The following is a 22,997-nucleotide window of genomic DNA, read 5'->3' on the forward strand; positions in this document are numbered from 1 at the left end:
AGAATGATGTAAGGACAGATGAATGGAGAACACCTTTGAACCTAAATCTCTGGTTGGCAAAATTTTTTAAAGGGACAGATAGTAAATATTTTCAACTTTGTAGGACATATGGTTTCTGTAGCAACTATTGAGTCCTACCTTTGTATGCACAGCTGAGTTTCAGTAAAACTTCATTAACAAAATCAGGTACTGGACGGATGTGGCCTCAGGGTGCTGGTTTTCACCCCCTGTCTAGACTTGTTTCTCCAGATTTCTATGAATCATTATGTTGACTGTGCCTCCTTTTAGCAAGTCATGAATCAGCTAGCAAAGAAACAACATAAGATATTCTTCCAGTTTTACTTTTTTCTTATAGTGCTTACAACAGAATTAATTGGCCATAAATACATTTTTGGTTTTTTTTACTCTTTATTGTTGAAAGTATTACATATGTTCTCTTCCCCCCCCCCCCCCCCCCGCCAGGCCTCTACCTGCCTATTGTCTGTGTCCATGAGCTATGCATATATACATTTAAGTTCCCAGGTTGATCTCTTCCCACACACCCACCTACTGTTGTCTTCCCTCTGAAATTCCTCCATCAGTTCCATGCTTGTATGTCTCTGGATCTATTTTGTTCATCAGCCTATTTTGTTCATTAGATTCCACATATGAGTGAGATCATGTGATACTTGTCTTGGACTGGCTTATTTTGCTTAGCATTTTACTTTCCATGTCCATTCATGCTATTGCAAATGGTAATTAGGTCCTTCTTTTTTATAGCTGCATAGTTTTCCATTGTGTAAATGCACCACATCTTTTTTACCCACCCATCTACTGATGGGCACATGGACTATTTCATTTTCATCACTCTTTAATGTATTAGAGTGCATGACAGAGTGATTACTGAGGTTGATTGATTAACATTTCTAAATGTCTAAAGTAGAAGAAAAGTCTTCAAGAAGCTGTACAGATGTACTTTAGGAACAAAAGGAGATAATAACATCCTAGATGAAGGTATAAAAATGAGTAATATGTAGTATTGCTTTTTTCTCTTCAAGAGTCACTTGAGAGAAAAATAAAAGGAGGACAATATCTCTAAATATTTTTAAATATATATCTAAATATATATCTCAAAAACTAAATAATTTAATTCCAATTCTAATAGAGAAATACTCATATAGAAAGGCACTAAAACTATCCAGTGATGGAAAAAGCAGAATACATTAGATATAAAAATAAATTAGATGGTTATATTGTGATTATCTTTCAAGACAGATGAGTGGATACATGTTTCTGAGTTTTAATCAGAGAATTAAATTTTGTTCAGTCTTACCTCATGAGGCAACAATAAAGCTAGAGTGGGGAAGTAAATTCTGGATGTAAGAAAATATTTTTAAAAAATAACTTTAGAAGTGATTGTTTTTCATTTATACATCAGTGAATATTATTTGTGAAACTTTCAGTAGGATAGCTCTCTTGAATATGTGATTATACTTGGAAGATTCCAAACTAAAGCCAGATAATGGTTTCCTCTTTTCCTTGATTACTTATTCTAGAAATATATGATTACAACCTGAAATCATTTACACTGTATTAAGTGTTATTTGTACTATCTTGGTTTAGAATTGTATTCATTTTAAATTACTTTCTTTCCTTCTCATACCCTATATTCTGAGATAAGGTCTAGATGGAAGTTTTACTTGTATTTTTATATAGTTGTTACTGTAATAATTTTAGGTTTATATTAAATAATATATTAAAAATGTTTCTTTTCTAAGCCTGGACACTTTGACAATATGATTTTTAAAAAGCAATTTGTAAAATGTATTATGATTTCTGAATTAGAGAGAAAACATTGGTTTATACTAGCTTGTGGTGGCTTTATAGTTATAGTTTTCTTCTATTTGTTTATTATATGTATTTTTCTTTTAAAGGTGGTAATGATCCTAATTTACAAAATCCCTTCAATTTATATGCCAAGTTTACTTTAATTGCACTTTGTTATTGAACCACGCAGTCTGTTCGCTAAGTAAGAATTTCAAATTTGGCCATTGTGGTCCTTTTTTCTTATTGAAATTCATACTATTTCAGATTTTTTTTTTTTAAAGGTACCACTTGACCCATATGGGTGATGGTACTGGAGGCTTCTTCCTTAACTACTTTCATTCTGCTAACCCACCACTCCTTGTATCATTACTGAACCCTGAACATGTCCCCCCTTGAATAAAAGCTTCTATGTTTTACTACCATATTCTGCCTTCAGGGCCCCTCCGCTCCATCTGCTATTTACCAGTTGCCTCTCCTTTGTTGCATGCATGTGATATTCTGTTGGGAACAAACTAACACTTTGCCTTAAACTTCTTCTCAGACATTTCTTCCTCCTCCTCTTTATCTTACCGCAAATGTGAGGACATCTTTGTGATTTTTTTTTTTTTTTGTTGGCTGCTTCTCTGTCAGTTCCCTAAAATCTTGGAACCAAGAGTCAGGCTCTGCATACTCCCTGATTGCCACGATTTTACTCTTCCTTTTTCTCAGTAACTTACGGATGTAGTTCAGTCTGCCCTGGTGGCTTTCTCTTGCCATTGTTTATGGAGACCGTACTCATGTTGATGACTATTGACCACGCCAGTCTTTCATTGTTTCAGCCTCTTAAAACCTAGTAATCTTTGTCTGTTCCATCTCTGCCAGTCTGAACTACCTGTCAGTGTGCCTACTACAGTCTCTACTTGAAAGTACTCCATTTCCAAGCTCTTTAACATTGAATATATTTTCTGTGAACACGACACCTTACCTCATCCTCTCCCATTCTCCACGCCCTGCTCCCCTCCATAATGAACTTCTTATTTATCTCCTCCTCCATGTCCTTCGGTCCATAATTATATGCCCTCCATATCTTCTTCATTCTGGTTCATCTGCTTGTACGGTAGGAACTGCCATTTCAAAAGAGTACTTGTTGTTACTTAAGAATCCATTGTCCCTTTGGTCTTTTACCAGTTTCCTTTCATCCTTCCATAGCTCTACTTATTCATCCTGTGTCTGTTTGCTCTTTTGTGATGGGCCAAACATTTTAGTTGATGTGGGCTATGGAACTAAATTATTGCCAACTGACTAACTCAACATCAGGTTTTCATAATTTTATAGCAGGTGGGTCATGGCCACTCTGGTTGACTTGTCACTAATGAAGTTGTCTGTGTTAAACCTCTCCACTTTCAGGGATTGCAGGATTTTTTCTGACATCTCAGGGTTATTGCAGGCTCCAACCTCTGAGGTTCCTTGTGAGTGCTCCAAATAAGCAGAAAAGGTAAGCTAGGCCAATAGATTATCAAGGTGCAATGGAAAGTGGAAACTGCATTGTGGAAAGGTTTCCATTGGAGTGCTTGGGTAGTCTTTTTTTTTTTTTTTAATTTATGGAGATATTGAATCATGATAATTTCTCTCTTTCCTCTCTCTGTCTCTCTCTCTGCCTTGCTCTCTCTCTCTCTCTCTCTCTCTCTCTCTCTCTCTCTCTTTCTCAAACACATACACACATACACAAAAACCAACCAACCAATCAACCAACCAAAACACTGGATTTGAAATTGTTTGATTCCCCCATTAAATATGACAAATAAGTACATATTTGCTTAAATAGACTACCAAAAGTTTTAAAATTTATTTTTCTTTTTTTCCTTTTTGTTTATTGGGGTGACACTGGTTAACAAAATTATATAGGTTTCAGGTGCACAGTTTCATAACAAATCATCTGTACACTGTATTGTGTGTTCACCAGCCTAAATTGAGTCACGATTTATCCCCCCTATACCCTTCTCCACCTCCCCTCACTCTTCCCCCTGTCAGTCATCACACTGTTGTCCATTTATATGAGTTTTTTCTCTTTTTTAAAAAAAATTATTTTTTGCTCAATCCCTATACTCACCCTCTAGCCTCAAGTCTACCCTCCCCCCCCTGATAGCTGTCAACCCAGCTATTCATGAGTCTGTCTCTATTTTGCTTGTTAATTTTGTTGATTAGATTCCACATATGAGTGAAATAATAGGGTACTTGTCTTTTTCTGACTGCTTATAATTTTTAACCAGTTTTTTAAATTATTTATTTATATTAGGTGAAACTATGTATAATTACCAATATTTGGCCATTTTTGACATGCCATGTGACCTAATATCATAAGGTTCACACTAAATAAATGAATTATTTTTAAGGCAACTCATAAAATTATAGTTATGGAGAAAGATAGACATTTATGTAATAATGAAAGTCCTATATTAATAATTTATTCAATTAATACTTAATGAGCACCTACTACATGCCATATATTATTCTAGTTACTTAGAATATAATCAAAACATATTAGACATGTTGTGATTTCCTACTCTCATAGGATTTACATTCTAGTGGTGAAGACACTTGAAAGTAAATAATTGAAATATAATTATAATGTCAATATTGGATAAGATCTATGAAGAAAAATGAAGCAGGAAAAGGGGAAGGTGAAAGCTAGGGTGGAGTTAGTATTGGTCGGTTAGGCTGTTACCTAGGGTTGTGAACCCAGGCTTCTCTGAGGAGATGGCATTGGATCAGAGACCTGAATGAATGAAGTTCAGATCTGTGTGAAACAAGGAAACAAGTCCAAGGACTGGAAGCCTGGAAGCAACTCAGGTGTTGGAAGAATTGCAGGGAAGCCATTGTGACTAAATTTTATTGAGCAAGGGAGAGATTAGTAGGAAAAGAGATGGGAGAAATAGTTAGGAACAAGGTCATATAGCTAGCTACTTCAATTTTTTTTTATACTGTTCTAAAAGAAATGGAAAGTCACTGAAAGATTTGGAACAGAGTTACACAAATGGACTTGTTTTAAAAAAACACCCCTTTGTTTGTTGTATGAAGGATATAGTATAGTGGAGGAATAAGAGTGGAAATGCATATTTCTTGAGAGACTAGTCCCAGCAAGCATGGAAATGGAAATTAGTATGTACTAACAAATGAAGTAAGATGCACCAAGGCTTTTTCTCACATTTTAGTTTAAAAAAAATTATTTGTTTTTTAAGTTGTAGTCCATGTATATAGAATATGATTATTCTAGTTCTTTGTTTTCAGTTCTGTTTTAAGTAAGATCCTACAGTGTGTGTGTGTGTGTGTGTGTGTGTGTGTGTGTGAATGTGTCTTTTTGTCTGAAAGGCTATATTTTATTAACTTCATATATATATAAACTATGATGTCTATATATTAGCTAAGTAATATACTTAAAATATAATGTCAGTGTCTATTCAGTTATTAATTCTTCTGGACTTTTTGATGATGTTACTGGGTATCATATATATGACTTTTATAATTAGGATCCACTTAATTAAAATGGAAATTGATATAATTCCTGGACCAGGGTAGTTTGTTGATACATATTTTTTACTATAATAGAAATAAGTATCATTCTTGATATGTAAAGTCTTAAACTTATTTGTTGAGAAATATATAAGCTTTTTTATTATTTTGATCACAATTCATACAACACCAACAGTTAGATATATGAAATATCAATTTAAGTACTCTAATGAGAAACTTGACACAAAATGAAGTTTTATTTTCCTTTGGTAGACTTCAGAAGGGCTCATGGTGGAATGGGGGTAATGCTGAGTCTAAGGAAAATGTGGGTTCAGGTTTGGAGGTTATTCTACTAGAATCGCCATGTCAATGTCAGTACTTAGACAAAGTCGTCATTAGAAAATGGTAGTTTGAGTAAATAATTTAAAAGTTCTTTCCAGCTTAAAAAATATGCAGTTTTTATTTAGATATATGATATAAGAGGGAAAAAAGACTGAAACAACAGATCAATTGATAGAAATAGAAGGTTATGTGTACTAAGTCTGCTTTCATCATTAACTTGCTGGAGTATTTTTTGTGTTTCATGCATTAATGTAGTCACAACCTCCAGTTCCCACATGATAGAGCAATTTTAGAAGTAACCAAAAAAAAAAAAAAAATCTTTGTAAAGTACTTGGCAAAATAAAACAAACAAACAAAAAAACACACTTAAGAATTTAAAACACTAATAGCAATGATAATAGTAATAAATATATTTATATCTTTTTAAAATTAAATATGTTTTACTTGATTTTAGAGAGAAGAAGGGAGAGGGAGAGAGAGCAACATCAATGATGAGAAAGAATCATTGATCAGCTGCCTCCTGCACGGCCCCTACTGGGGATGGAGCCCACAACCTGGGCGTGTGCCCTGACCTTCTGGTTCATGGGTCAGTGCTCAATCACTGAGCCACACTGGTTGGGCAATATATTTGTATCTTAATAGAATATTTTAACATGAATTTACTTATTTAAATTACCTAACTGGTGTTCTTTTAAAACTAAAAATAAACATTAAAAATTATATAAGAAAGAAGAAAAACCAGTATTGTAACCATCCATGCTCACATAGTTATGGTAATTTAACATTTGATTTACTGCTGCATCAACATAACTAAATAGAAAGTCAAAACGGATCTGAGCCCTAACTGGTTTGGCTCAGTGGACAGAGTGTTGACCTGTGGACTGAAGGATCCCAGGTTCGATTCCAGTCAAGGGCATGTACCTTGGTTGCGGGCACATCCCCAGTAGGGAGTGTGCAGGAGGCAGCTGATCAATGTTTCTCTCTCATCGATGTTTCTAACTCTCTATCCCTCTCCCTCTCCTTCTCCCTTCCTCTCTGTAAAAAAATCAATAAAATATATTAAAAAACAAACTAACAAAAAACTGATCTGAGTTTAGAAAACATTTAATATATAAGGAAAGGTTGTTTCATCTATTTAGTGAGAAAAAGGAGGTTTGCTTATTAAATAATTGTTCTTGGATCATTTGAATGCCTATTAAAAGATAAAAAGCTAGTAGAGAAAATAGTTGAAAGAAATATATCAAATACCATTATTAGATGTTGAGTTCTTATGAATTTATAAGAAAATATTTAAATTTAAATAGAAAAATTGATAAAGGACATGAGGAAAGGGACTTCACATACCAAGAAATATAAATTCTCTTAATAAGAAATAAAAATGACATTGATAAACTATAATATTTTTAATCTTACTAGTAATCAAATAAATACCAATAAAGAAAAATAAAATACAGCTATTTAACAAACTGGTAATGAGTGTATTTTTTGTGTGTAAGAGTACAAAATCAGTCTTATTTTTTATTTTATATTACCCTATATTTTTCATTTTTTAAATTTATCACTTGATTAATTGAAATCCACACAAAACATAAGTTAGCTCTAGACATCTGGAAGTCAGGACAACATGAGACAATAATAATCTGATAAATTAAGACATCTTTTTTTGTATATACATACATGTTTAAAAGGCATATATAAGAAATAGTGACAGAAGAATGAACAATGGCCTTAACAATGGCTTTATTAGGAACCCTTTTTGTTATTTTTAGATCTTTCCCTTTAATAATTCAAGGACTTAATATTAAAATGTAATGTGGTTGGGCTTTTGTGAGAGCAGTATTATCCATCTGACCATCTAATGCTAATTATCAATCAAAAGAAGGCTACCCCCCTTTTTTAAAATACATTTTACTAGAGGCCTGGTGCATGAAATTTGTGCACGGGGCGGGGGTGTCCCTTAGCCTGGCCTGCACCCTCTGCAATCTGGGACCCTTTGGGGGATGTCCAACTGCTGGTTTACAGGATCGGGCCTAAACTGGCAGTCTGACATCCCTCTCGCAATCTGGGACCGCTGGCTCTTAACCACTCTCCAGCCTGCCTGATCACTCCTAACCACTCTACCTGCCTGCCTGATGCCCCTAACTGCTCCCCTGCCAGCCTGATCACCCCTAACTGCCCTCCCCTGCCGGCCTGGTTGCCCTTAACTGTCCTCCACTGCCAGCCTGGTCACCCCTAACTGCTGTCCCCTGCCGGCCTGGTCACCCCTAACTGCCCTCCTCTGCTGGTCTGATTGCCCCTAACCACCTCTGCCTCAGCCCCCGCCACCATGGCTTTGTCCAGAAGATGTTCAATCTAATTAGCATATTACCCTTTTATTAGTATAGATTGGTTTCAGAGAGAGGGAGAGAGAGAGATAGAAACATCAATAATGTGAGGGAATCATTGATTGGCTGCCTCCTGTATGCCCCCTGCTGGGGATCAAGCCCACAACTGGGGCATGTGCCCTTGACTGGAATCAAACCCAGGACCCTTTAGTCTGCAGGCCGACACTCTATCTGCTGAGCCAAACAAGCTAGGGCCTGACCACCCTTTTGATGTGCCTACTATCTCAGCTGCACTTTTGACAAAGCTTGGATAATAATCTGGTTAGGGGTAAATCTTCTGGTGAGTGCCTTGAATGCAGATACTCTGATATTAAAGATCAGTTTGCTTCAGCAGGATAAGGGGTTTTAATTCTGTTATAATTATGAAAGGACAGATATATTGTCTACTAGTAATCCTACATTTTGAATTTGTATTCAGTACTGCACAAATGTATTTTCTAACAATATAGTAAAAATTTACTTACATTTTTTGAAATTATGTACTGGATGTGTACATATATGATTTATAAGTAAAATAGTTAAAATTTCTTAATTTTTACTTCAATGCTTCTGCCAAAATATATGCAAATATTTGTCAACATGATTTTTCACATTTGAATATTTTGAGATTCTTAGGTAGTTGGATTCCTATTTTTTTTAATCTGGAAATTTTCATACCAACAATGCCAAATGGAGGAAATTTAAGAAATAATGTCATTGATTAAGATTTATTACAACTTATATTTGGATTTAGGATAAATTATTTTAATCAATATTTTTAGAATAAATCAAAGTATCTAATACATTTTCTGCAAAGTACAATCTATAAAAGTAACAGTTTTTTGAGTTAAATTATTTATACAGAGAGGCTTTTAAAGTATTGTTTGAAAATTTAAATTGCTTAGTGTCAATGGTAGAATGCTTTGAATATATTTGTTAATCAAGTAATCCTTTCCACATATTTCAGATGTCTTGAATAAATACTTCAAAATATATAAAAAAGAGAACTATCTGATAGGAAGACTTTGAACATGATTTTCTTGAATTACTAAGACTAACCATACAAAGATGAACTTCGGACTAAAGCTGAAAATGGCAACATTTCTCACTTTGAAAAAATGTGAGGGAAATTGAAGAACATCATGACTCTTTGCTCTTTATAAATTGTTCTAGTAAATTTGCTCTTCAGCACATTGACTAATAGACTCCCAAATATTACTAAGTCTATTGAAAGCTATCCTGCATAGCAGGTTAGGTTTGTAATTACTTGAAGAGTATATACTGTAGTTCATGGCCTTCTAAAGTAGAAAGCGAGAGAAATCTGGGAAATCACAAGCGTTAAACAGATGGCAAGAAATTTTGTAGCTCTAGTAACAATAGACTTAGAGCATGAATGTAAAAAAAAAAAAAAAGACAAGAGACATAATGGAGTCTTTGTTTAAATGAATTTGCAGTAAGTTTGAGAATGAACCTCATTAAAATGTCGTAATATATTAATTGTAACATTGCCCTCTTTGACTTTATGGAGTTTTAGAAATGTGGCAGATTGAAAGCCTATGAATATGCCAAAGATTTGGAGGCTTCAAAAATCACATCAAGGATGTGATTCTGGTCCAGGGGAAATTTCAGGATCAGCTTCAAAGCTTCTGGTCCAGAATCCAGCTGGCTCAAAGTGTGGTATACACAGCGAAAACATTATTTTACTAGTAAGTAGCACTTATGAGTGTGGCAATAACTACACATAATTATAACAGAATTAAAGGGTTTTTTCATAATTGCTTACTTAATTCATTTTAACATTTTTTAATGTGAAATTTATGGTACTTTATATATGGTGTTTTACAGATATATCCCCCCAAAAGAAAAAAAAATTAAATTAAATAGAAGAAAACAGAAAACTATAAAATAATGAAGAAAAGAAAGAAAGAGGGAAAGGGAGAAAGAGAGGGAAGGAGGGAGGCAGGAAGAAATGGGGGGAGAAACAGAGAGAAGGGGAGTAAGAGATTTATGTTTTGTGTATAGCTTAGCCAGTTATTACTGATGTGATGTTTGGTGAAATATTAAACATCACTGGGCCTCAATTTTCTCAGTGTAAAAAGGTAGGATACTACTTGGTAACCTTTAAAGTGGCTTTCTGGTCTTTGGTTTTGATCCCATGACGATGTCTAAGTCTCCTTTCCCACTCCTCTTTTCACGTGTTCTGTGCTTCAGTCACACCTCACTACTTCTTACCAGCTCTAAACTGTTCTTTCCCTTTTGTAGATTAATCATTGCACAGATTTTTCATATCCTTTGTCCTGTGGAGATTCTACTTAATTATCGTTGTTGACTCAGTTGCATCTCTATAGCTTTCTTGTTTCCTAGTTGCTGAAATTAATTGCTTCTCTGTCTGCACTACTGTAGTATTTCTTGGTTTATACCTCTCTTTTAGCTCTTAAGGTATTTTTTATCATTAATTATTATTTGTAATAATATTTTGAAGGCAGAGGTCAAATGGGTTTCAGTCCTCTATTTTTCATAGATACTAGTAGCTCTTGATTATATTACGCAGTCAAATTAGTTGAATGGAGTTGGAGAGAATAATTGATCTGCTGCCTCCTGCACACCCCCTACTGGGGATCGAGCCCCAAACCCCGGGCATGTGCCCTGACTGTGAATTGAACAGTGACCTCCTGGTTCATAGGTCGAAGCTCAACCGCTGAGCAACACCAGCCAGGCATGGCATTTTTAAAAAGATTATTTGTTTCTGTTGTCTTGTGGAAGTTAGCCATACAAAAGCCCCCTTTCCTGGAGGCAGCATGTTGTGGTAGGGAGAAAGTACAGAATAAAGTCTGGGTTTTCACTCCATTTTTAAAGCTGAATTATTGTGTGAACCTGGAAAAATTATTATTTTTTTATGAGACCACATTATTCATTTCTGATGGAGGGTGCTACCTACCTCTCAGATTTTTTTAAGGAAAGGTGAAATGATATATTTAATGTGACTGACCAGAGGATGTGCCTTCCAATTGTTATTTTTTAAAATTACTCTTTTAGTAAATATTAGTATCTTTATTATTACTATTTATTTTGTTTTATGTTATTTCAACCTTTCTGTGAAAGCACTCTTGATGTCAAATATTATTTATTAAAATGTAAAATACTCACTAATATTCAAACTAATATCTAATACTATATCTGAATAGTTTTTCATGAATTATAACTTGAAATGATATTTTTATTAATTGAAAATCTTTATATATAAATAATTTAAATACCCTTCTATTAGTCAATTTATAAAATATGAAGGACACATTTCTTATGAAAGTGACACAAAAGCTAAAATCATGTTTTAAAAATCATATGTAGACACAGAGCATATGGAAATGCAATTGAAGCATATGGATGTCCATATGTTAAAACACTGTCTTCAAGAAACATGACTATAGTATTGATAATCAGCGTGGTATGATGCCTGACTTAATTAAAGAGTAGAGTCCTTTATTTAGTAGTAGTAAAAACCTTACTTACATTTTAAGAATAACTTACTCTGAAAGTAGTGGTTGTTAATACCTGCAAAATGTTAGAATCACTTGGGGAACTTTTAAAATCTATGCCTGAGGTCTCACCCAAAAACATTGTTATTTAATTGGTTTGGGGTTGCATTGTAAGCATGTGTTATTTTTTTTTTTTTAAGTTCTCCAATGTATAGCCAGGTTTGAGAACTATGAATCTCAAATGATCAAATAAGACACATAAGACACTGCTTTCACATTCCTCCAAAACTACTTCACTGTATGATTGTTGTTTTTTTCTAAAAAGGTATCAATGATAGTATGAAAGATATGTTTGTTCAACACTTAAGTTTGAGTCAGTTCTAGGCATCAAAAATTAAAGTGCCTTCAAGCAAAAACTAAATAATGCAAACTGTATTTTTATTGGAAAGTAGGTTAGGATTCCATGTCAATGTGCTCCTTTATTACTTTCCCATCTTTAAAAAAAACAAAAATGGTGTTGCCCTGGCTGGGTTGCTCAGCTGTTGGGTGTAGTCCCATGAACCTAAAAGACTGCTGGTTCAATTCCTGGTCAGGGCACATGCCGGGGTTGCTGGCTGGATCCTCAGCATGAGGGAGGAGGCAGCCAATTATGTGTCAGCCTCACATTGATGTTTCTTTCTCTCCTCCCTTCCTCTCTCTCTCTCTCTAAAAAAAAAAAAAGAAAGAAAAAAAATCCAAAAGAAAACAAAAAAACCTGTGTTACCAAATTAAACCAAAATGAGTTGAAGAGGGGTGGTGAAACATTGAAAATACCGTCTGAATATGGTCTGTAGAAATATCTCACCATGTAAATCTTAGCTTCAATGAGTGACCAAAATTCAAACCCTTTGATTAATGGTAATAAAAACAAATGACATTTTTTATTTTTATAGTAAGTTTGAAGCGTTCAGTTACTATAAAAATGCAGTTTTCTGTAATGTTATAGTGCTAAAAAAAACCTTTCTCTTTAGAATATTGCTTTGAAAATGATGCACTGATGTTCCACATAGTATAGTTTTCAAAATGGATTTCCCTCTCTACATGTCAGTGATCTCCAGTAGATAATATTATTATTCAACTATAACCTGCTATTAAGATCATAATAAGAAATAACAGCTTTAAAATTGTTCATCCCCCCCCCCTTTTTTTTTGGCTTTTGTTCCCTTCGCAGTGATTTCTTTTTTATTCATCTTCAGATTTATACATCCCTGGCAATTTTGAGCTAGAAGAAACAAATTAAGAAAAAAAATTAATTGACTTTATTTGCTTTAATGCTGCCAGCCCATATTATCTGCTCTTGTAAATGAGCTTGGAACTGCCAGCTTTGAGGGTACTACACTACAGTTTGGGTTGCTGCCAGCATATCCTGAGCAAATATATTAAAATCAAAGCTAAGCTTCTTAAATATTCATGTTATGCTCTTATTATGGTTTAGAGAAATGTGAAACCATTTAAGATTTGCAAACCTGTTACATGGCCAAAAATGTATTTGAACTGTGAGAAATATGCTTAAAATTGATAATGTTAACCTAGTTTAGTAAGGAAAGGTTTCCATAGTTTTTATAGTTGTGATGCATTCAAAATGTCTAATTGGTTTGTGATTTTCCAGTCACTAGACCAATACAAATGTAATATTTTTCTCCTGAGATATCTATTGGAAATATTCCCCAGAATATTATGTTGTTAAATATATATATTCTTCTATTCCATGTGTTTTTTTGTCTAACTTTGATTTTTAAAAAAATCCTCAACTGAAGATATGTGATATGTTTTATAGATTTTAGGGAGAGAAGAGGGGGTGGATGAGAGAGGGGGTGGGGAAGAAAGAGAGAGAAGCATCAGTGTTTGAGAGAAACATCGATCTGTTGCTTCCTGCACATTCCCCCACTGGGGAACCCGAAACCTAGATATGTGCCCTGACCCAGCATCGAACCGACAACCTCTCAGTGCAGGGATGATGCTCCAGCCAACTGAGCCACACTGGCCAGAGCTCTAACTTAGATTTTATAAGCACCTCTATTAGCACAAGCACAATGTGTTTTATTGTATGAATTTTCCCTTCTTGCTTTATTGATATATTCCTTCAGAAATGTAAAATTTTTAAATTTTATATAAGACATGAATTTACTTCCCAGTGTTAAGGATTTTATATAAAATGTTAACTTACTTCCCAGCTTTGAGGATTCCCAGTTGTTTGAACAAAGTATAAGGTAGGAAAAAAAAGGGAATACAGCAAACCCCTGTTATCTATGGGGTTATGTTCTAAGACCCCCAGTTGATGCCTGAGACCACGGATGTTTTTGCTATGTATACATACCGATGATAAAGTTTTACTAGTAAATTAGGCACAAGAAGTGATAAATAACAACAACTAATCCTATTTAATAATAGACAAATATGCAAATTGACCATACCTCCAACACACCCACAAGCCACGCCCACAAGCCACGTCCACCATCCAATCAGAGAGAGTATGCAAATTAACCCAAACCAAGATGGCTACAGCCACAGAGAGCAAGGTTTCCTAGGTAACAGAGGAAGCCAAGCTTTCTGCCTGCCCTGGACAGGCCTAAGCCTCCACTCAAGCTACAAAGTTTCAATTATAGAAGGTAAACAAATTCAAACAAATGGCGGCAGAATGGAGCTTGAGAGAGCAGGCCAGGGTTGCCGCTGGCAACAGGGGAAGCAAAGCTTTCCGCACACCCTGGCCGGGCCCACCCGCTTAAGGCAACAAAGTTTCACTTATAACCCCAACACAAATGGCTGTGGGCCTCAGAGGGAGCCCCAGGCTTGGCTCCGCTTCAGGCTACAAAGTTTCAATTGAAGAAGGAAAATAAATTCCAGATACCAGGGCCTGTGCTTGGGTTGCCAGGGGGCGTGGCCGGCCTGCAAACCACCACAGGCTCCTCGCTCAGACTGCCCCACACCCCAAGGGAACCCCCACCTGATCCGGGATGCCCTTCAGGGCAAACCAGCTGGCCCCCACCCCTGTACCAGGCCTCTATCCTATCTAATAAAAGAGTAATCTGCATATTGATCATCACTGCAACACACAATATAGCTGCCCCCATGTGGTCAAAGATCCTGCCCCCATGTGGACACAAGATGGCCACCACAAGATGGCCAGCAGGAGAGGGCAGTTGGGAGGCACCCAGCCTGCAAGGGAGTGCAGTTGAGAGGGACCAAGCCTGCAAGGGAGGGCAGTTGGAGGTGATCAACCCTGCAGGAGAGGGCAGTTAGGGGTGACCAGGCCGGCAGAGGAGGGAATTTGGGGGCAAACAGGCTGGCAGCAGAGTGGTTAGGGCATGATCAGGCTGGCAGGCAGAAGCGGTTAGGGGCAATCAGGAAGGCAGGCAGGCAAGCAGTTGGAAGCCAGCAGTCCTGGATTGTGAGAGGGATGTCCGACTGCCCCTTTAGGCCCGATCCCACCAGGCCTAATATCCTTTGATCATACCTAATAAATTGACCATACCTCTGACACACCCACAAGCCACACCCACAAGCAGTCGGATATCCCTTGAGGGGTCCCAGACTGGAGAGGGTACAGGCTGGGCTGAGGGACAACCCCCCTCCGTGCACGAATTTCGTGCACCGGGCCTCTAGTAATAAAATAAAACCGTTATAACAATATACTATAATAAGAGTTATGTGACTGTGGTTTCTCTCTCTCTGTCTCCCCCCCGCCCCTCCGTCTCTCTTCTCTCTCTTTCTGTCTCTCTCTGATAACTGAAGTGGTTGCTAAGTGACTAGTGGGTGGGGAGCTATGCAGGATGGATATGCTGGACAAAGGGATGATTCATCTACTGGGTGGGATGAAGCACGACAGTGCAAAATTTCATCACACTACTCAGAATCGTGTGTAATTTAAGGCTTATGAATTTTTTTTTGAATTTTTCACTAATATTTTCAGGCCACAGTTGACAGCAGGTAAGTTAAACCAAGCAAAGTGAAAGGGCGGCTAAGTGGGGGATAATATAATCAAGAAATGCTAACCACAAAATAATCATCACATGAAGCAATAATGCTAGCGAAGGAAGAGAAGCAGATTTTGTATCAGGGGCACATTGGAGTTATTTATACTGCGGACTGAAGCAAGCAGGCTCATTTCTTTGCTGCCTTCTCCCACTGCCCTTTCTCCTTCGTAGTCTTTGTAGATTGGTAGCATTTCCATTGCAGATTTAAAGCATATGATTTTGTATAAAATAGTTGTGTGTTTTTTTTTCAATTTTCCTTTGAGACAAAGAAACTATTCACAATTTTAAAATTCCAGAATATCAAAAACTCTTTTTATAATCATAGATGCGAATGACAGTAGAATTAGCTATGCTTTACGAGATGGAACATTTTCAGAACATTCTGTAAAATTCAATATAAATTCATGAGATGCCATGAGGATGCCACTGTCCAACCTCCAGTCCTGACCTGAATGTGGCCCAGCATGCTAGACCTTCCCAGCCTGGGACAGACCTGGAAAGCCAGGGCAGCTGTCCCAGACAAGCCACTGGCACTGTTTGATGCCTTCTGTTGAACTGTTCTCATTTCAACTTCAGAGATTGAGCAGTTGTAGCAGTAGAGCCAGTCATGAGACCGCTTAGTATGACATGCTCGATACTGAGCTGTTTTTGGAATTTCTAAAACTACTAAACCCTGGGCAGGTCCAATGCAACCATTAGCTTTTACTGAATTTTGCTCTTTATGTTGTCATGTTAGAGAGAAGTTCTAATACATTTCTCTGTGGGGAAACCACAGGTCGTTTTTGGCTTCAGTGAGGCATGAACCTACTGGGGCAGAGCTTGGGCGGATTACAGGAGCGTCAGCTTTGGAGCTCTGTGAAGAGAAAACATTTAATCACCTTGGTGCGAGTTGGGTAGGCTCTGAAGATTTTCAGCCCTCGATCACGAACATTGGTATAATTCTTCTTGTAACAATAGCTATATTTCATTGAAATTCATTCTTGGCCCTACTTTAGGATTGTAAGATCAACAATGCATGACCATCAGAACTATTTTCCATTTTTAAAATTTAATAGTGATCTGTTCTTAAGGTGTGAACTTTTATGCCATTTATGAAAGAGAGTGAACAGTCTGTTCTTAAAATAAATGGTGACATTCCTAAACCAGGGTGAAAATACTCTGTATTATATGACCATAATGTTCACTTTAAGGAAATCTCAGGAAAATTTTGGTTTTATAACATACAGGGGTTGGCAGAAGTAGGTTTTTAGCTGTGAGTATGCGAGAGTGTGCTTGAGTATAGCAAGTAGACTACAAGAATATGTAAATAATGAAGGCAGGCAATTTGAGTGCTTACAAGATTGTTCCTAAGTGCACTTTGCCACTGTGGCACTCCTTTGAGTTAATAGAGCTACTGTAATAATCATAACCTGCATGTCTTTTTCCATACAAACAACTGCAAACCTGCTTTTGCCCACACCTGTACTAATCATTCAGTCTACTTTTCTAGTTAAACATTTTATCATAGAAGTTAAAGAATAATATTACAGAAAATTTGGAAAATAGAAATAAGAAAAAAATCTTATCTCTAACTTATACCCATAACCTAATCATTAGCAATTTAGTTTATTTCCCTTCAGTTTTAATGCATTTATTTTTTTATAAACAATTTTGCATCTGGCTTTTCCACATAAGATTAAATTATGTGTGTTTTCCCACGTTGCTCTAAGATTTTGTAGCCATTCGGCTTTTGTGTTTATTTTATAGGTTAAAATATTGTGGTTGTCTTTAATCTGTAGTCACTTCCAACTGATTCAAAGTCCAGTTTTACTCCCAGGTTAGGGTTTAGCTCTGTGGAACCTCTTCTTCCCCACAAAAAAAGAATGAGGAATGAAGCTGGCCACAAAGCTGACAGAAAGCTAATAAAGAAAAAGGAGCCGTTCAAGATGTCAATCAGACCATCAATAGCAGGTGTCAGTGATAATCAATATCTTAATATTAAAAATCTTTTCCTAATTGAAGTTATTGGATTCACTGGGTATTCCAGGATGTCTGGCTAATTAAATGGTTTGTTTTATGCTTAGTTATACTGTTAGACTTTTCCATACACCTAACATGTGGAGATTCCTTTCTTATAAATGCCTCAAATTATGCTGAGGATCCTGCAATTTCTTCACACATACCTGAGCATTCACAAAGTTTTATGTGTGTTACTTTTAACAGTGTTGTTTCTTTAATGTTGATTTTTTTAATATAAATCTGAATTTTAACTGCTGTTTGAAATAATTTCATAAGACTCATTAATTTATAAATGTCTTCATATTTTATCGACGATTTAGCGATAACAGGAATAAAACTATTATTTTGGTGAGTTGTGTGTAGGTTACAGGGATTGAAAGGGTGTGCCAGAAGGAAAGAGGGAAAAGGCTTTTTTTTCCCCAGAATGAGTTCATTTGCTTGTTTTTGCTTTCTCTGTGTTGTATGTCTAAAAGAAGAGAGAAGAGGTGGAAAATGTGTTTAGAAATATTGGTTCTATTTAGTTCCAAATATTTTAGCAATGCAGTGTCTTTTATATGTTAAGTCCTTTTTTCAAACAATAGTCCATAATTCAGGGTAGTGGAATGGGAGGATGGCAACATTCTTCTCAGGAAATTGAGTTTGGGAGTGGCAAGTCATTAAGTTCTTTTCTAATTGCCCAAATTTTATGTTGAATTGTTCCTGTCCCCCTGGTTCTAGCATGCCATGGGCTGATCACATTATTATAACAGTACTAGAGGCCCGATGCATGAAATTCGTGCAAGGGGCTCGGCCCTCGCAGCCCCGGTTGCCTTGTCTGGCCCTCACAGCCCCAGCTTCGTCCAGAAGGTCGTCTGGACAGTTGTTCTGCTGTTCGGTCTCATTAGCATATTAGCTCTTTATTATATAGGATTATAGGTACCATGTGATAACATAATTAAACATAGGTTAGATTTATACCACCCAAGTTAATTTCACTGGAAAGTGGATATTTTGAGCTTTCCTATAAATTGAAATTTCAATAATATTCTTGAATTCTTGTTTAGTGGTTCATTTACCTGGATAATACAGGTAGATAATAGTTCAATTTAGAAATCTTCATATAAACATGAGATAAGCCCACATTAATCTTGTGGCCCATTAAAATACATTATGGGTTTAGTAGGAGAGAAAAGTGTGCTACTTATGACTTGATGGGACAATTGGTTTGATATCTGTGTGATCTGCCTGCACTATAGTACTTCTGATGGTGGTTATCTGCGGAATCAGAATTAAAACTCACCAAGCATCGGAGATGCTTGAAATATAATTGCATTAAATACTTGGTAGTTTATTGAGTTGAGAAGTGAAAACTCAAAAGGCTGCAGTATAAGAAAACTGGAACTTAAATGTTGGTTTTTCTAGCAACCAGATGTAAGATTTTGGGGAGATCATATAACATGTTTGGTCTTCTGTAAATGGAGTTTGACTAGATGGTCTTAAAATCCATTTCAGTTGAAAATGACCTCTAAATATAGGCTTGTCCTGGTACCTGAAATTCTAACTAACATAGTAACTTCTACAGGTTAAAGCACTATTTCCAGGAAGCTCTTGTTAATGTGCAGCATACTACTATGAAAATAAGCCATTATCCCAGTAGTAAACATTAGCTTGGCTCACCATATGAGCTTCTAGAAGGTTCATCGAGATGTCCCAGCTGGGTGTTAATGCAGAGCAGGTCCTCAATAAACACTCATGTTATTTGAAAGTGGATGTAATCTGGCATGGTTGATTCATGAACTTGATCTGGAATATAGGGCAGGTCTTGGGCCCTTAGGTACCTTTAGGTTGTTTGGTAATGGAAGGGATGGGACAGATTTTTGAAAATGAAAAAAAAAAATGCTGAAAGGGGCATGTGTGTATGAGAAGATGCTAAAGGAAAACTTCACTAAAATCATAATTTTTCTTGTATATCAGCCCTGAATTTATAGGAAAGGATAATATGAATACCTGGGATCCAAAATGCTTTAGTAGATCCCAGAATTAGATACTGGTGTATTTTCAATTTGAGGTAGAATGTTTTCCTTGGAATATTTTATACTCAAACTTGCTTAGGCTGAATATTGTTTATAGCTTGGTGGTGGGATTGGGGGCTGGAGGGGGGGAAAGACCTGAGATCTACTAGTTAGAATTGTTTTGAAAATTAAATTCTAAGAAACAGAAAAGTGGCAGGTGGATACATGAAATATCTGGGAGACCACTTTGTAAAGTATATGATTGTCTAACCACTATGCTGTGTACCTGAAACTGATACAAAATAATATTGAATATAAACTGTAATAAAAACAGAGTAGTTAAGTTTAGTCAAATAACCAGTAATTATCTGAAATACACATTTTCTGTGTTTACTATATCTAGAGAACAATATTTGGCACAAAGTAAATGCTCAAAAATTTTTTTCTGTAATAATAAAAGAACATTATTTTAATTCAATATCAGATGTATACTTGGTATATGCATTAGTGTGTAAATACAACCTTAATTTAGAAAAAAATAGGTTAAATAAGAATGTGAACTATTTACAGTAGTTCTTATTTATAAATCTTGGGTTCTTGCTCTAGTGAGTAACACTTTCATTTTCAGCTATGTTCATTTTTATATTTAAATTTTAAAAGTTTTAAATATTTTCATATTTTTTAATTAGGCAAGAAAAATATGACTTTTATAGATAAAGATATACCAAAACAAGCACAATGGTGGAGGTTAAACCCAGAGTTTGATGATTAGTTCTGTACCATTTGGGGGATATCTAAAACAGAGTGAAGTTAATCATGTGGTTGAAGTGAGCTTTGATAAAAATGTATTATTTGATTTAGTTGAATTATTGTACTGATTGCTAAATAATTCTAAAGGGAACACTGGTGTTTTGTTTATGTACTCATGCTTAGAGTATAAATTAATAGTATGGTACTGTGGTAGTATGGCACTTAGCATCTCTGAAATTTCAATATGTATTTTTACATCTGCATATAATCTTTATTAGCCAAGATAGTCTACATGCATTTTGCTCTTATGGTATTATTAACTTTTTTTTATAGCTAATCCTGCCTTAATTAACATTTTACTTTTCTACTTCTAAAAATAAATGTCCATTTTGGTCTCTAAACACAATCTTTTGACTCTGAACGTAGCCACTTTATAGTTATAGTTACTTGATAAATGCTCCTATGGGTCCTTTAATTCCTTTTATGGAATTAGGAGTTTCAACTACATTAACATTTAGAGTTTTAGTGCTTCATAGAAGGTTATTCATTTGAATCTTTTCTCCTACACAACAAGGTTGACCTGATATTAGAAATTATAACTTACCTTACTTCCTACATATCAACTTCACGGATGTCACAGAATCCTTTGGCTACTACTTTGAGGGCAAAAGTAAAGAGTATTCAATGCAAGAGCAAAAGGTTTTAAAGTAAATTTAAAACCATTAAGTCTTTCTGTAATGCCTTTATTTTAAACAGTGAAAATCATATTTAGGCCTTGAAAGTAATTTATTTTGAAATGCAAAAAACAAAAGCACTTAAACTATCATTTTTAAGATTCTTTTTTTGGAAAGTAAGTATTCCATGAAAGCACACTGTGTATTTTTTGAAAATATTAAAACATATATTTGTTATTTAAATTTGGTAGTACTACAGTATTATTGCTTTGATACCCAATTAAATTTTTCTATATTCTACAATTTCTCCCCATCTGTGAGATCTAATTTTTTTTAAATACAATTTTTGGAAAGATATTAACATTAAAATAATATATAGTCTATATTGTTGTATCAATAATTTTATGCAATTGACTAATTCCAGCACAATATATTTGTGAAGAGCTGTGAACCCATATCTTCTTGAACAGACTTGTTAGCTGCTTCTTTGATGGGAATATTCGTTAATTTAAGTCAGTGTTTCCAATTTGGCACACATTGAAAATGATCAGCTCTCTGTGACCCAGTGGGGTGAAGGGAAGGATGAGAATGTTGGCAGTTGAGGGATTGCTAGCCTAGAGCTTGGACTGCCCCAGCTGGCTACAGTGTATCTGTCAACCTTGCATGTTTGAGAGGTTCTAACTGACACTCACTGATCGCTGACTCAGTGTCAGTTTTAGGTACTGTTGGTACCAAGGTCAATGATTCGGGGTCATGACCCTCTCTGTATCCTATGCCTGCCACAGAGGTGTTCCCTTGGTAAAACTTGGCCTGCTTCTGCTCTGAGGCTGTGTGCCGTCCTGTGGGGGTAGCCTTTTAGCAAAAAGGAGGAGGACCTTAGCCAATTTCTGTGGGGGCTCCTCCTGAAGAGGCTCATTTATCATGTTAAATTTATTTCAGTATCCATGAGTCTTTCTCCACCAGGTTAGTTTGTTATAACTTCTCATTCCAGGAGGCCAAAGATTTCTTGATTTGAAATGAAGTTTTAATCTAAGATAATAATGTCAACGTTCATTTAAAAAATCACATTGAATAATTGTTTATCTTGTGATTATGACTCCAAATTTTTTAAAATATAAAGTATTGACATTCTAATTTTTTCAGAGTTGGAGTCCTAATAACAGGAAAATAAAACCTCCCTGGTCACCTGCTTTTTGCTTCTGTGCTGTTCTTGGCCAGGGTGAAAGCATGCGGCACACCTTCTTTGCAGAGACATATTTTTCTTGGTTAGAAGCAGGAACTGTCAGCTCACATGTAATGAAAATTATCCAAGCATGATTTCTAGCCCAATTTGGCAGACTCCAAGGGTCTTTTGAAAGGCAGGTGACATTTCTGATGATTACCTAAATTGAATTGAACCTTTGAATGTTGTCATTTTAAAGCACGTGAGACAGTCCAAAGAGGAAAAAGAGTAATAGCCATACATTCAAATTTCTGTTGATGTGGAAGAAACCATTTAGTTTCCCATTTAGAAGGCACAAATACATGTGCTGTTCATCTTAAGAAAATCCATTGTGGTGTACTTTTGCTGAAGTAACTTTCTCATTCATTGTTAGTACATTCACAGTAAAGTCTTAAAAAACATAGAGAGGCTGGACACTGATTTAGAAGGCACAGCTTATTTGGACACAGTAGTGATGATTCTTCCAAAAATTGAATCTTTACTATGCCAAAAATAAACTTTATAGGAAATTTCAGATTAATTTCAGCTGTATTGGACCATCCTTGGTGGTCAATGAGCAAGTCCCAAAATATGTAGGCTCATGGTAGGGAATCCTTGATGCGTGCCCCATATTCTTATAATATAGGTGGTTTTCTGCTTTGGACTGTAGAAATTGCATACCACTTGCTCTTGTCCTCACCAGTGTCCTCCAAATTCTGCCTCTACTCCTTCTCCTTCCACTCCTTCCTCTCTCTCTCTCTCTCTCTCTCTCTCTCTCTCTCCCTCTCTCTCTCCCTCTCTCTCTCTCCCTCTCCCTCTCCCTCTCTCTCTCTCTCTCCCTCTCTCTCCCTCTCTCTCCCTCTCTCTCCCTCTCCCTCTCCCTCCCTCCCCCTC

At 36.0% G+C, this 22,997-nt stretch overlaps 1 protein-coding gene across 2 annotated transcripts in view; it reads left to right on the forward strand.

Annotated features, from left to right (window-relative positions):
• The window catches only part of GRIK2 (glutamate ionotropic receptor kainate type subunit 2), a 571,111-nt gene that overhangs the window by 41,231 nt on the left and 506,883 nt on the right, over positions 1–22,997 (forward strand). The window lies entirely within an intron of this gene.

The sequence above is a fragment of the Eptesicus fuscus genome, chromosome 10, assembly GCF_027574615.1.
Source record: "Eptesicus fuscus isolate TK198812 chromosome 10, DD_ASM_mEF_20220401, whole genome shotgun sequence".
Lineage (NCBI taxonomy): Eukaryota > Metazoa > Chordata > Mammalia > Chiroptera > Vespertilionidae > Eptesicus > Eptesicus fuscus.